Genomic DNA, 15,208 nt, shown 5'->3' with positions numbered 1-15,208 from the left:
CCTTGTCACTGGAGCAAACCTGGCAGTATGCTGGAGCTGGAGGAACATGACTGCCAGTTTGTTGTCCTTCTTGGGCACCCCCTCTCTCTGGGCTCACGTTACTGCCTTGCTCAAGCTGGGTACCATCATCGGAGCCTTCAAAACGCTGCACATCCTCCTACAGCATGAAGCCAACACTGTGGTCGAACAGTTCGGGGGACTCCTCCGTGCATGATGGTGGGGCTAGGGAAGGAGTAACTGATGACCTGGAGCCGATGGAATAGGCCGCTTTGGCAGCTGCATTGGCAGCCAAAGTACACTGAGCCTGGGTGACAGAGGATGAGGAGGATGAGGACGGCTTGGTCATCCACTCTACCAACTCTTCTGCATGTTGTGGCTCAACACAGCCAGCTGCTGAAAAAAAGGACAAGTATGCCCCACGGCCACGTGCTGAGGATGCACTGTGTCCACGACCAGCACTGTTAGCTGTAGACACAGAGCCTGCTTGCCCTCTTTTAGTGGCCTGTGAGTGTCTGCCTCTCCTTGTTGGCCTTTCAGACATACTGTATTTGATGTATTTGTAATGTATTTGAATAGGTACACCATGAATGGCCTGCAGTGAGATGTAGCTGCACAAAGCTGGGATGTATATATATATATATATATATATATATATATATATATATATATATATATATATATTGAATATACTGCAGCTAACTGAATCCACTGCCTGCCTGTAGTATATTAGGAAGAGAACAACAGGAACGGTCTGCAGTGAGATCTAGCTAAACTGGATACAGTATACTGAATATACTGCAGCTAACTGAATCAACTGCCTGCCTGTAGTATTTTAGGAACAGAACAACAGGAATGGTCTGCAGTGAGATCTAGCTGCACAGGATACAGTACTGAATATACTGCAGCTAACTGAATCAACTGCCTGTCTGTAGTATATCGGGAACAGAACAACAGGAAAGGTCTGCAGTGAGATCTAGCTGCACAGGATACAGTACTGAATATACTGCAGCTAACTGAATCAACTGCCTGCCTGTAGTATATTAGGAAGAGAACAACAGGAACGGTCTGCAGTGAGATCTAGCTAAACTGTATACAATATATATATATATATATATATATATATATATATTTATATATATATATACACACACACAGGGGCCATCTGCTGAGGAAGACCATTCAGAGGTCGATACATGTGCAGAGGAGAAGATCCGAGCCTATGACGTTGCGCAGCCACGGTGGTGAGCGAGTGGACGCCCTCAATACATGTAACAAGCGATTTTTGTTTTTATATCTATTAAGTGTCCTCTTTTTTTAGTTAAAGTTTTATAGCAGAGAGCACTATGTCGGCTGTGTTTTTGATTACATGATACATGAGTCCCTTGAAGTGGAAGAACAGCTGAATAATTTCAGAGAGCTACCCCCTATCTGTGAAAGATACATTGGGTGGAGTGGAGATTGTGAAAGGGAGAAATTGAACAGCTCCTGAGTCCTGAGAGAAGGAAAAGACGTTTGGGGACTGAAAATAAAAAGTTCAATTGAGTCTTCCTGACTCATCCTTGAGGTGAGCAGATTAAATAGATAGTGGTGGTTTGCACAATCAATAAGAATTATTGAGAAGCACGCTGATATGATAATAACACTGGAGCACTACTATCAAGATTGATGTTGATTTATGGGACATTTATTATGAATTTGAATTTTTTTGCATGTATACATAGCACTAAGCATAGCATTGAATTATCACTGTAAAATTCAAATTCAAATTTATTTATTTATTTATTTATTATTAGTTGTTTTTTTTTGTTTTTTTTTAAGCGTAGTGATTTCACTTAAAGTGTATAGCGGCTGCAAATTTGCACTTGATTAATTTATGGTGGCGCTGATTGTTTCACACAGTTGTGAAAAGTCTATGGGAACTGACTTGTTAATTTTGCTAGTACCCACGTGGCTGGCTTATCTTCTAGTTATTGGCCTTAAAATGGGTATGGGGGCCCAGGTCCCACCCTAAGGGACATATATTAATGTCACCAATTTGCACAACCCCAAAAACGAAACAAGGAGAAGTGCCTTTAAAAAAGCAAAAGTGCTTAAAATAATAATAACCTGGGGGGGGGGGGCTTACTCTGCCTGTAAAGTGGTGCATCTGTAGCATGTATCCAAAATGCTGCTTCAAAGATGTACGGCTTTACAGAAAAGTTACAAATCTACATTACAGCTGCAAGATTTTGACACAAAAGAAAAAAATAGCCTAACCCCCTCCTCCCCCTCAATACATACAAGGTCATTTGGGTCTATTAAGGCTTAAAATGAAAACCCCCATGTGAAAAATCCCACCCAAACAAAAAAAAATTGTGCCCCTCCCAAACACTAACAAACCCCTAGCCAAACACACAGCAAGCCATCCTATGAAAAGGGGGTGGATGCTTGGGGGCAGGAGGGGCTCGGTCAACCACCTTGTTCCATTATTCTGGGGGACAAGGGCCTCTTCCACACAACCCTAGGCTGGGGTTGTGGGGGGCTGCAGACAGGGGGCTTTATGGAATGTGGAAAGCCCCTTTAAACTAGTGGGTGCTTTGTGGTTTGGTATTGGGCTGAGCCCAACATGCCCCAAAGGCAGACAGCTATGTTGAGTGCATGTGGCCTTGTATGGTTCAGGAGGGGGTTTTGTGATCGCTCTTCTCGCCCCTTTCCTAGCTGGCCCTGTTGTATGCCCTGAAAAAGGATGTGGTTTGGATTGGTGAAGGCAGCTCACAGCCTTTTGAGAATGCAGTGGAGTGTAAAGTTCCCCTTTAAAAGCAAAAGTTAGCCCAAAGAAATCATATGCATTAGAGGGTAAAGGTTAAATGCCCTTTTAGGAGGAGCTAGAGGAGCAAGAGTTATTTTACATAATTTTAACAAGGTACATGTCACATGTTGGCAACGTAACATGCTAACATGACCTGTGTGCAAATCTCCTTAAAGACATAAAGGTGAACCAGCATAAAAAAAAAAAATGTCAAGTTTAGAGGTGCGCCCGTTCAACCCACGCAATTGCATTTGCGTTGCTTGACATTTACTAAGATTTTGGCCGCGCAGTGAACAAACGCAATTGAACGAGCAAAAGAGCCGCTTGCACATGCGCAGTGCTTACATTGATCTCACGCAGTTCTAAACGTACTTGCAGGCACAGCAGGCTTGCTCTGAAAAAGTTACTTTCTCATTCTATTTTGGGCATATTTGTTACTTGGGCAGTTGTTACTAAACTTCCTCACATGTGGTGCACAGATTGCATTCTCCCGTACGCCGAGATTGCTATAGTAAATGGAGGATTTGCGCTCTGTTCCTGGTGCACCGTTTCATAAATATGAAAATGTGCTTTGCACCTCGCCGTGTGCCTCTACTGATGGCGCACTGCTTTCGTAAATCAGCCCCATAGACTCTAGATACAACCTGCCAAGCTGTGTTAAGTGTTTGTGTTAACCTCCTCGCACCCATCAGTGACATTTGCTGCCACCCATCAGAATCACCTATCAGTGCCCTTCAGTGCCACCTATCAATGCCCTTCAGTGCCCACCAGTGCCGCATCATCAGTGCCCACCAGTGCGACCTATCAGTGTCCATCAGTGCTGCCTTATCAGTGCAGCCTCATCAGCTGTTGTAGAATCTCATATTAGCCAATGTATTTCATATTATATATATTGATTTGCATATATTTTATTGATAATTATTATTATTATTATTATTCATATTATTATATATTTGTGGTTTTATCAATATTATTATTCAATAAGTAAAGCAACAATTATTAATCTTTAATAATGTATACTGTGTTTTCCATAGATTTAGAAAGTCTTCATTTATAAGTGTTGAACTTTAAATGACCTCTGCTTTATGACAAGTACTTGTACACAGGTGTTCTCGAAAATTTATTAAGATAGTTTACTGGGTGAAAGTTCATTAGAATAGATTCAAGTAATATAGAATTGTCTCAGACAGATAAGAAAACAGGTGGTTAAAATAATTAGGTGGAATACAGGAAAGTTATGTACAGTACATTAAATTAAGTTTGACAAGGTCAAACAAAGGTCTGCTTGTGCCCTCATTCAAACTGTTAAAATACATACATATAGTAACACATATAGACACATCTGGTGGGGTTATTGAAAGTTCATTGTCTCAGTCGTAAATCTGCAAATCCTTGAAGCTAGTGTCAAGATTAGAAGAGTTTGATAACACAGCTGGGTGCCAGACTGTCTCTACACAGGTGTTTTTAATTGGACAAAACCAGTTATAAATCACTTTAATGAACATATAGGAATTTTGGGAATAATTAAGTTTATCTGGTTGTAGAACAAGTGTCAGATTTATGGTTAGTTAGTTTGACGTAGATCTTAGCGACCAATCATTTGTAAGACAGATAGTTGAGATAAGACTTGTAAAAGAGTATATAAATGCAAGCTCTGCAATTGTTACACAGACAAGTCAGATAGGAGCTCATAAGGCTGAACTCTATGTATGCTGCCCTATTGCACGGGTCATAGAGGTCAGAACCAATGGGCAAGTATCTGTCCTAACTTGTCCCCTTGGACAAGTCAGATAGGAGCTCATAAGGCTGAACTCTATGTATGCTGCCCTATTGCACGGGTCATAGAGGTCAGAACCAATGGGCAAGTATCTGTCCATAACTTGTCTCCTCGTACGAGTCAGAGAAGACTTCTTAACTTGTTCCAGAATGTGGTCTCAGGTGAATTTCCCTCAAGAACTTGGTCGAGCTGGAACCCAGAACTCTGTGAGGGGACCAGACCACCGGCAGATCGGCTGGTCCCTATCAGGTGAGAGGTTCCCAAGAATTGGCAGAAAAGACCCATTCTGGTTCAAGGTGAGAACAATTCACAATTGTTTAAATTTGGTTAGAGGATAAGAATATTTATATCTAATATGCTTGCATTGTAAGAAACTGTATAAATTAGATCTGTATCTTGTAATACTTTGAACATAAACCTGTATGTTATCAGCTGTTAATAAACCTGCATTGCTGAAGTTCTCCCTGGTTCGATACTTTACTATTCTACTTCACAGCGCACATCAATGAAGGAGAAAAATTAACTGTTTGCAAAATTTTATAACAAAATATAAAACTGTTTTGTTTTGTTTTTTCAAAAATGTCTATCTTTTTTCGTTTTTTTTTTATCAAAAAATAAAAAACCCAGCAGTGATTAAATACCACCAAAAGAAATCTCTATTTGTGGGGAAAAAATGATAAAAATTTAATTTGGGTACAGTGTTGCATGACCGCGCAATTGTCATACAAAGTGTGCAAGCGCTGAAAGCTGAAAGTTGGTCTGGGCAGGAGGGGTATTTAAGTGCCCAGTAAGCAGGGCTCGAGTCCTGCAGGAATGCATGGGAACGACGTTCCTGTACTTTTTGCACAACAGTAACCTCGTTCCCATTTGTAGCTGCGTCCTGGCTGGGAGTCGGGAGTGGGTGATGGACTCCGCCACCTACTGGCAGGATTAGTAACAGCGGCATCTGTCAGCTCAGCCCTGGGAGCGAGGAGAGGAGAGCCGAGAGGAAGTGCGGGCTGTGCATAGCTCTTTGCAGTCCTGCTTGTTTGCTGTTTGTCCCCTGGATGTTTTCAGGTCGGGCTCCCTTAGTGAAATGCAGAGGCTCTTACAGCAGATAGCTTCTTTCCCCTTCCTCCCCTCTTTACCCCCGTGCTTGCAGTGAGTGCTCTGCACGGAAAACACAGCTGCTGGGGGGAGGGGCGGGGCATCTTTCCCTGTCAGAGAGAGAGAGAGGCATGGGCTGCCTGCATGGAGGGAAGAGCCTGCTGTCTGGGGCACACACTGCAGAATAATCCAGTGTGGTCACAGATATCTACACAGGGCTGGTGCAAGGATTTTTGACACTCTAGGCGAAACCTCATTTTGCCGACCGCCTTGGCTCCATCGTGACTACACCCCCTTTGCCCTGCCCATGTATATGCCACCTTTTTAAAGGAAAGGGCCGATCAAATGGAGCCCACCAGCACCCATCAAATGCAGCCTCACCAGCGCCCATCAAATGCAGCCTCACCAGCGCCCATCAAATGCAGCCTCACCAGCGCCCATTAAATGCAGTCTCACCAGCACCCATTGTCACAGATCAGCTGCGGAGCTGATCTGTGTCTCACCTTTACGGCTGTAGGCCGGCTGGCACCTGTTGTTCCACTAGCTTGTGTTCAGCTCTACTGCATTCTGCAGCTATGGGTGTCGCCGGTCTCACCTGTTGCTTAATATATGATTCCTTCCTGCTACTTCCTGTCCAGCCCCTCATGTGCTACTCTATTTAAATCCCTTCTGACCAGCTACTGGTTGCTTGAGCAACATTTGTTTCTGAGCTCCCTTCGTGTAACCTGCCTTAACCTGACCTCTCGTGAACTGATCTCTTGTGTACCGACTCGGCTTGTTCTGATTACGTTGTCTGCAGCCCGCCCTGACCTTGGCTCACTATCCGGCTCTCCTTTGCGTCATCCATCCATCCTTGTCTGACCGGTACTTCCCTAGCGAGCAGGGTGAACCCGGGGGTCGTGACCTGGGGTCAGCACGCAGCTAAGCCCAAACCCTCGTAAAGGGGGTGCCTGGCAGAATACCGGCTGGCCCTTAGACTCCACGCCCTGGGGGATCCCGTGTCACCTGCTCGCCTGTGGGCTCACTGTAAGTAGTACCATGACAAACATCAAATGCAGCCTACCAGTGCCCATCAATGAATTTTGCTTGCTTCTATTCATTCGGGAGTCGGGACACAGACACAGTCCTCCACTGCCACTCCGCCTCTGACACTATGTGCGGCTGCCTGCTGATCCTGAGACTTTGTTGCTTGCTGCAGAGAGAAGAAAGTAGGAACACCACTGACCATGCGCCCTAGGCAGCAGTGCACCCTAGGCAGCTGCCTAGTTTGCCTAGTGGTAGCACCGGCCCTGCATCTACAGGTCTTATTTTTAAATAGCAATGCAAAGCTTTTGTTCTCTTGTCAGCATTAAGTGATGAAGGTTGCAGACATTCATGATTATCATTATCACTGGGACATTAGGTTACTGTTAGAGATGTTATACTATCAATCTATCATCATAATGTGTATGAAGAAATGGAAAGTTGCTAAAGTGACCACATGGACTGTAAATGTGCCTTTATATTTATTTATTGGTAATATGAACATTTAGATATTTATTTGGGTTTATTAATATAGTTTATAATAATAAATCCATATATCCACATGTTCATATTACCAATAAATAAATATAAAAGCACATTTACAGTCCATGTGGTCACTTTAGCCACTTTCCATTTCTTCATACACATTATCAGAGCTCGAGTCCTGCGGGAACGCATGGGAGCGATGTTCCTGCACTTTTTTCACAACAGTAACATTGTTCCCATTAGGAGCTGCATCCTGCAGGACTGTGAGCTGTGGCAGGCAGTGTGGGTGTGCGGGAAGAGAGGGCGTCCATGCCAACGGGGGTCAGTCCACCCCACGCCTTGGGGAGGAGGGGTGTCATCCTAGCACTCCTGTCCTCCCCTCCCTTGGTCTTCCTCCAGCGGCCCCTGTAACAAGGTCCTGCCTCCTAGAGTCTAGTGATAGGCGGAACAATGCCGGCGTGTATTATAGGAGACGGGACCTTGTTATAGGGGCCAGTGGAGGAGGAGGACCGAGGGAGGGGAGGATGGGTGTAGCACCCGGGGGCGGACTGACCCCCATTGGTGCTGGTAAGGCTGCATTGCTGGGGGCAATGATCAGGCTGCATTGCTGGGAGCGCTGATCAGGCTACATTGCTGGGGACACTGATCAGGCTGCATATCTGGGGACACTGATCAGGCTACATTGCTGGGGACACTGATCAGACTAGATTGCTGGGGACACTGATCAGGCTACATATCTAGGGACACTGATCAGGCTGCATTGCCGGGCACTGACCAAGGTGCATTGATGGGCACTGGTGAGTCTGCATTGCTGGGCACTGGCGAGGCTGCATTGCTGGGCACTGGTGAGGCTGCATTGCTGGGCACTGGGGAGGCCGCATTGCTGGGCACTGGTGAGGCCGCATTGCTGGGCACTGGTGAGGCTGCATTGCTGGGCACTGGTGAGGCCACATTGCTGGGCACTGGTAATTCCGCATTGCTGGGCACTGGTAAAGCTGCATTTAATTGGCACTGATCAGGCTGCGGTGGATGGGCACTGAGGAGTGAGCAGCCTGGGGCCTGGGTCCCACTTTGCACAATCAACTCAGGCAGTCTGAAGACATTGTGTGTGTGTGTGTATGTGTGTATATATATATATATATATATATATATATATACTTACACACACACACTTTTTTATTTTTGAGGCGAGGGGCGGAAATCTTGGGTTAGTTCCCACACTTTTTTTCCCCGGGACCTGACCCCTGTCAGTAAGCAAGTGGTTAAAGGGGGCTGAGGCGTCAGGAGGTTAAATGGAGTAGCCTGACTCCAGATTGGTCATTCTCCTACCCTTTTCTGCCCTACAGCCATAGACCCTGATTGGTTAAACTTGCTGATTCATTGCTCCCCAAGGGACTTTAGTTGACAATTCATTTGCATATTCACAGAAAGAGTATAACAATAACCTTATTTCTCTTATTTGATCCATTTTCTGTTGATTCTATTTACTGCAAAACCCTAATTAAAACTCACTTGGTTTACTGTGATCTATTCTGTGTCTGCATCTATATTTCTTTGTTTATTATTGCTGAAATGTCTGAACCAGGGTGTCAGGTTTCAGGAGACTTGCAAGGTCAGGGCAACCATTGGGGTACAGTATCTTTAAGCCTCTCTGTACCTCTCTGTACAGACACACTCCTAAACCTTGTGGACAGCCTTCCCAGAAGAGTTGAAGCTTTTATAGCTGCAAAGGGTGGCCAACTCAATATTGAACCCTACGAACTAAGACTGGGATACCGTTAAAGTTCATGTGCGTGTAAATGTAGGCATCCCAATTCTTTTGACAATATAATGTGTGTGTATATATTATATAGTGATATTTAGGGGTATTTAGCTTGATGGTAGATGCTATTTTTGTGCAGTGAGTCCATGTCACACAGGCATTATCGTTAAGGGCCTGGTAGCCCAATTTTATTAAAAGGGAAAAAACAACACAAAAAAGCCCATCCAGGATTCCCACGCAGGGGTTTCAACTTCTTTTAGCACACATAAATGAAAAACATATCAAGCCACCTGGCTCTCTTGTCAGCAGTACATCTGCTTGCTCCCAACAGACTTCTGGATTCCCTCCAGCCCCCTGGTTTTACTGGCTTTCTCAGTCTCCCAGACTCTCATTTAAAAAAACTCACCAGACGATGTAATTCATGCACCCGCTGTCCTGAAAGGGGCTGGGCGCATGAATAGGGGGTGTACCTGGTCACACAGGGTTGGAGATTCCATCCCACCCAAGACTCTTAGGAATCTCTAAACTACAGAGCCCTATCCGGAAATAGCAACACCTGGAGAAAGCTGCCAGAGCAGTTTTCTCCTCTCAAAATATATGCTCTGTAGCCCTGTCCATGCAAACTCTGCGTCCTTTTTCAACCTATTTCCATAGTGACAGAGCCTCGCAATGTCAAGTGAGGGAGAGAGAGAGAGTGAGGGAGAGAGAGAGAGTGTGTGTGTGTGTGTGTGTGAGAGAGAGATATGCATGACTGTTGGATAACAGATGTGCTTAACCATACCCTTTAACCCCTTTATTTTAAACCATTACCCCAATAACGAAGACCACACCAATATTTGAGTAATAAAAGGCCTTAGCAGCCTACTTTATTTAACAAATAAATCTTTTAAGTAGAAAAATAAACATATCAACATTAACTGCAAAAACAACATCTGTTATACCACCATTAAATATCTCAAGCGTTGGTCTGCGCAATCTCTTAATAATCAAACATGTCCATAACACACTTGCACTGCGGCCCCATCAAATTTATACCATAGGCCTCAAGCCGACAAGCTGGCACAGAGACTAACCAGTGACCACAGTGCCCCATTATCACTTCCCGGCTAACCTCCGTTAACCGGGAACCACCATAAGGACCCATATCAACTTTATCTCCCAAACCAACTCTTACTTTTGTAATTTTCCTTCTTTTGCACAGACCAACGCCCGCCACCGCACCCAGGAATAACACCTTACTCATGGGTGCCCCGACACACAAAGTGCTCTCTGTATGCCGTCTTGTAGTCCTAATGCCCACAAATCTATACCAACCTCATTTAAATGAAACCCATCAGCTCTCAAATACCTCCATGTCTCAAACTCCAGCTCAAGGTGCCTCACCGCCAAACCCCCATTATTTACCACAAACTTACTCACTTCCCTGTTTATTTTTTTACGGGCCCTATTCACCCCCTCCACCGACCTGGCCATTCTCCATGACATCCTAGCCACCATGTCAGACCAGACAATGATCATGTTAGGGAAGGCTTCCTTTAACCGCCAGACATCAAGCTTGATGTCACGCGTGATATCCACCATGGCTCTTACGCTCAAATCATTGCCTCCTACATGGATGACTAATACGTCCAGAGGCCTATCTCTTTGTGCATAGCGATGCACTTCCGACACCAATCTACCCCACAACATGCCTGGGATCCCCAACCACTTGATAGAGGCCTCCCGCTTATTAAAACCCAATTGCCTACCCTCCTTGCGGGCGTCCCCTCTCCGTGCCCCCCAGGACACATAGGAATGGCCCATAATCCATACCATCCCCGTCACTGCATCTGAAAATAGAAGAACACAAAGGAAAACACCATACTGTAAGCCCCGGTTTAGTCAACATTCGCTTACCACCCCCCAGTTCCAACACCGTAAGCCCGTATAACCTTCTACAAGTTTACCACCATATGGGGACGCACGTAAGATCGGAACCTATTAGATTACCACCTCCCAATTCGCTTAACTGCTTCCACATCCATACCATTTCTGGCTGCCTCCGTAGCGGCCCCAATCCTGAAGGAGTGGGACGAAAAACCCTTCTCTTCCAGCCCCAACCCCCTAATACATTTATTAAAAACCGTGACAAACTGAAATCTAGACAGGAAATCACCCTCCTTATGCAGCAACAAGGGGCCCAGTACCGCTGGACGAACCCTCAAAAATTCCCCAACCGCTTTTACCGGGCATAATTGTGATCCCACAATTGGATACACCTCAACCCTTCTCCCTCTACCCATTTGATCAGTCTTTGATTTCCGTAACCACAACTTCAAACCCTCTTCACCCCACGACATCTCCTGATACATCAATCCCCCTTGTATTTTCTTAGAAGGGCTGACCAGCTCCCCTATCCGAAACGCCCCAAAAAACCCCAATAAAAAGGCCGCCGTAAACAACACAACTTCATAACTGGACGTACACACATAAAACAACTGAGTTACGACACCCTGCAGGATTTCAAACGTCACAGGCCTCCTAGAATCCCGTCGAACCATCGACTTCCTATAACCCTTCATTGCCTGCCGTACCCAAAAATCCTTTGTAAAATCTGGCCTACCTTGTAACTTAAAAAGAAAAGCTAAACCAGCTACCCTCTTATTCACCATTGATGCGGACAAACCTTCCTCCATTTTCCTAGCAATATAGTACAGTAACAGCAATCGCACGTCCTGACCGGCTGGATCCTCCCCCAATCCTTCTGCAAACTCGCTCCACTCATTCCATACCTTCGTGTACACTGCCTATGTAACCCCACTCACCGACTTCCTTATCCATCCTGCGATGATGCCAACGCTATCTCCCACAGCCATTCGGGACAAGGTACCCCTTGTTGTTCCGCATCCGGCGCCAACTCTCGGAACCTGTCCCACTGGAAGCGAGACAACGCATCAGCGATAACAACTCCCGGTAAATGGACAGCATGAACGAATACATTTAGTTGCAGACAGCGCAAGACTAAATGCCGCAGCAGCCTAATCACTGGCGGTGATGGCGCCGTACTCCTATTAATTACCTGCACCACTCCCATGTTGTCAACATGGAATTGCACCTTCAGATCCCTGAATGATGCACCCCACAGTTCTACCGCCAGCACTACCGGAAATAACTCCAGCAGCACTAGGTTCTTTGTGAATCATGCTCCACCCATGCCTGAGGCCAAGGCCCTGCGCTCCACTGACCCTGAAAAAATGCCCCAAAACCTGTGGAACCCGCTGCGTCCGTGAATAGCTCCAAGTCAAAATTGCTGACTGGACCCGACATCCAAAACGCCCTACCATTAAAAGACTCAAAAAATTAATGCCACACCCTCAAATCTGCCCTGTGCGTTGCACTTAAACGCACAAAATGTCATGGCGATTTGATTCCACTCGTGCTGGCCGCCAGCCGGCGACTGAACACCCTCCCCATTGGTAAAATGCGGCATGCAAAATTAAGCTTGCCCAGTACCGATTGCAGCATCCGCAGCTGCACTTTACGCAATCCCAAAAGCCCCGCTATTTCCCTCTTCAGGTCCTCCAATTTATCATCCGGCAGCCTGCATTCCATCGCGTCCGAATCCAGGACAATGTCCAAAAACGTGATGACCGTGCAAGGTCCCTCCGTTTTATCAGCAGCCAATGGAATGCCAAATTTTTCTGCAATGTGTTCCAGTGTGGCTAGGAGCACAGCGCAGATCCGCGAGGAAGCCGGACCCATACAGAGAAAATCATCAAGGTAATGAATTATAGAATTCACCCCGACACCTCCCGTACCACCCATTCCACAAATGAGCTGAATTGCTCAAATATCGTGCACGATATCGAGCAACCCATGGGTAGGCATTGGTCCACATAAAATTCATTATCCCAATGACACCCCAGTAACCGAAAACTCTCGGGGTGTACCGGCAACAGCCTAAAAGCGGATTCCACATCCGCTTTTGCCATCAAGGCTCCCTTCCCATAGCGCCGTACCCATCCCACTGCCGCATCGAATGAAGTGTAAGTCACTGAACACTCCCCTTGATCTATGGCATCATTCACTGACCCCCCTTTTGGGAAAGATAGGTGATGAATGAGCCTAAATTTGCCCGGTTCCTTTTTTGGTACCACCCCCAGAGGCGAAACCACCAAATCCTTAAATGGCGCCTCTGGGAATGGACCGCCCATGCGTCCCAATGTAACTTCCTTCCTCAGCTTTTCCGTAACTACTTCCGGATGTTGCATTGCTGACCTTAAATTGGGCGACACCGGGGGGGATAACTGTCAATGTGCATGGGATCCTAAAGCCCACCGAAAAACCCTTGTCCAACAATTGGGCGGCTTTCCTGTCTGGATACCTACCTAGAAACGGTCGCATCTTTTCCACTCTCACCGGGGTCCTCCCTTTTGCTTGCAGCCTCTCCTGGACGACCCTTGCCCTGCTTAAAACATCTAGATCCTGGATGAGATCCCCCGCATCCGGAACACTCGTGTTTATACTTACAAGTGGCGCCAAACTTGCAGCTCCCTGTGTTGTATTGCCAGCAAAACCCTTTCTTGTTTCCGACCGACTGTCCCTGGGCCGAAGGGCCGCCGGTCCCCCCTTGAAAAAACTGATTGGAGGCCCTCGCCGGCATCATCAATCTCATCCATAAGCTGATGTCCTTATGGTCCCACCGCAATGCCGGCCTCACTGCCCTCCGCTGACGGAACTGCTCGTCATACCTCAGCCACGCTGTACCCCCATAACCCTATAAGCTTCCCCAATTGCATCCTGATAACAGAAAAGAGCCGAGCAATGCTCGGGTTGCTTTTCCCCGATGACACTTGCCATAATCGCAAACGCCTGCAACCAGTTGGCAAATGTTCTCGGGATTAAACGGTACCTCCTCTTCTCCTCATCCTCCTTCTTGGAGTCATCCGGCTTCACCCTATCCAGGTTGAATTTCTCCAGCGGTAGCAGCGAAAAAATTTCCACGTACTCACCTTTCCACAACTTCTCACGCACCTCCTGCTTCAAATGCGACCCTAACGGTCCCTCATAGCAAACATATACCTCACATTTTGCGGCGTCAGCCAACCTGGTTATGTCCTGCCTACCTGCAGCCTCAACCGCCGCCGCCGTTTTTTCTGTCCCTTGCGTGTTCTCACTCCCCGTCACCACCGTTGCCTCCCCGTGGGTGAGGCAACCACTCCTGTGACCACCGTCCCCGCTTCCACCATTCCTGATGCCCCAGCCCCCCCCAGCCGGCGGTATCCAAGACGCCACCGGTCCTGCAGGAGCCTCAAATCTTTTTACCAGTTCCTTTATGCCTGCCAAGAAACCCATTAATCCAGAGGTCTCCCCGCCTCCCTCTGTTCCCTCTACTCTAGGAAACGCGCTAGTCCCCACCCCCCTGGGCCCCACACCACTAGGCAGGCCTAAATTAAGTAAGGTAACATTTGACTCACCAGGCTGCACAGGTGTAACCTCATCAGCTGACCCTCTGGTGTCCACCGCTGCTGTTCTCCTGGACGGGGGGTACGGCTCCTCCTCTGACCCGGACCACTCTGGGGCTGCATGGCGCTCCTCTACTTCTTCCTCTGACGATGAGGGCCCACCCGGCCTGGACACCGTGGCTGCCATCGGCGTTGTAACTTGCCGTCCCAGCCTCTGCGTATCGCTCGAGCCATCCGACTTCTGCTTGCCATGTCCTGGGCCGGTGTTCTGCACCACAGCCCTGCTGTTGATCGGGTTAGCTGCCCTAACAGGCCAACCCCGATCGCTCCTCCTATGATCCCCTGCCGCGGAACCTGAAGGCCCAGGAATCCCTCCATGTGCTCTTCTCTGTGCCTCCTCGTCACTTCTCCGGGGGGGCGGGGCTTGCGCTCACCTCTGCTCTCATACTAGGCCGCGCTGCTGCTCCAGCGGCCTCCCTTCTCCTGGTCCGCTGTGCTGAGGACCCCCTCGTGCATCCGCTCGCTTCACCCGCCATCCGCTTCGTCGGCGGGCCCGCCGGGTGTCCGACCGGACTCCTAGGCTGCCGCTGATCCGACCTCCGCTGCTCCGGGGAGAACCGCTCGGGTGGCCGTGACCGCCGTGCCCTGCTAGCGCTGATCTCACCCCCGCACGGAGCAGGCCCCGCTCTCTGGATGGCCTCCGCTATCGTCTCCTGTAGCCAGGCCGCCCCTCTCACTGCCGCTTCAGCCTTAAGCTGCTCCATCAGTTGCTCCATCTCTGCCATCCTGCTCTGAACTTTCCTCCACTCAACTGTTACTCCCCCAGGGCGGGATTACCAATT

The 15,208-nt window shown here is 47.5% G+C and overlaps 1 protein-coding gene across 1 annotated transcript in view; it reads left to right on the top strand.

Annotated features, from left to right (window-relative positions):
* LOC141148554 (uncharacterized) overlaps positions 1–15,208 on the top strand; it is a 456,462-nt gene that overhangs the window by 70,749 nt on the left and 370,505 nt on the right. The window lies entirely within an intron of this gene.

Source organism: Aquarana catesbeiana, linkage group LG06 (assembly GCF_042186555.1).
Source record: "Aquarana catesbeiana isolate 2022-GZ linkage group LG06, ASM4218655v1, whole genome shotgun sequence".
NCBI classification, from domain to species: Eukaryota; Metazoa; Chordata; class Amphibia; order Anura; family Ranidae; genus Aquarana; species Aquarana catesbeiana.
This window is presented reverse-complemented; position numbering and strand designations above follow the sequence as displayed.